This window comes from Nicotiana tomentosiformis, chromosome 9 (genome assembly GCF_000390325.3).
Source record: "Nicotiana tomentosiformis chromosome 9, ASM39032v3, whole genome shotgun sequence".
NCBI classification, from domain to species: domain Eukaryota; kingdom Viridiplantae; phylum Streptophyta; class Magnoliopsida; order Solanales; family Solanaceae; genus Nicotiana; species Nicotiana tomentosiformis.
This window is the reverse complement of record NC_090820.1, coordinates 75,850,231-75,851,422: the sequence shown is the minus strand read 5'-3', so window position 1 is coordinate 75,851,422 and position 1,192 is coordinate 75,850,231.

Here is a 1,192-nt window from a genome sequence, read left to right as displayed (position 1 = left end):
TTTAGTATTATTTCACTTGTAATTTTGGAGTGGAATAAAATATTGATTGTGTCCGAGGAAGTAGGCAAAATTGGCCGAACCTCGTAAATTCTGGTGTTCTTTTATTGTTGTCTTATTGTCTTGTTTATTATTTAGTGGTTGTCATAATTTTTGGTATAGTAGTTGTGACTCATTCACACTATATACATTTGGCTTCCGCAACATAATCCTCTATTAATACTAACAAGACAAATGGTCCCATCCTTAGATATGCCTTGTGTAGCAAGAACTCATCAGCCAGCATCCCATACATAATCTCCTAGCCTTTGGATTGGTATTCGGCCCCTCTTGCTCCTTCTGGGTAAACTTCTAGGCCCACTGGGTGGCTCTTGCATCACAGCTTCTGGGGCTGGTCCAATAATGCTTGCTTTCGTTACATTACTCCCATCTCCGGATTGAACCTTGTCCTCAAGGTTCACTTGTGGAACATCGAACAATTGCAATGGAGTAATCTGATTCTCAGGCAGTCCTACACATTTGCACAGCATAGAGACGTGAAAAAACGGGAGAATCTTGGCATCGTCTAGTAAATTCAATTTGTAAGCGACCTCACCAATTCTCATCAGTACCTTGAAAGGCCCAAAGAAGCGACGCCCCAGCTTTTGATGTTTCTACAGTCTTAAAAAAAAATTTCTTTAAGGTTTCAGCTTTACAAACACATAATCTCCCTCTGAGAACTCAACGCAATTGTGCTTTTTATTGGCACAATCCTTCATTTTCTGCTGGGCTTTAGCAAGATTATGCTTTAGCAGATCCATTACCTCATCTCTCTGCAACATGTACTGCTCAATGAGTTCATTTAACTGGAGCACAATGCATATCGAACAAGAGTTGGAGGCTCCCTCCCATGCATAGAAGGGGTCATTCCCGCCGAATTTTGGTAAGCCGTGTTATACCAGTACTCTGCTAGCGGCAACAGGGGAAACCATTCATGAGGGCTGTCCGTGACAAAGCAATGCAAATACTTCTCAATGCACTTGTTCAAGGCCCCGATTGTCCATCGGTTTGCGGATGATAGGTGGTACCAATTGATAAATTTGTGCCTTGAAGTTGATGGATCTCCTTCCAAAATGAATTCTTGAAGTGTGGGTCTCTGTCCGTCACGATTACATTTGGAGGCCCATGAAGTCGTAATAATTCTGCCACAAAAGTT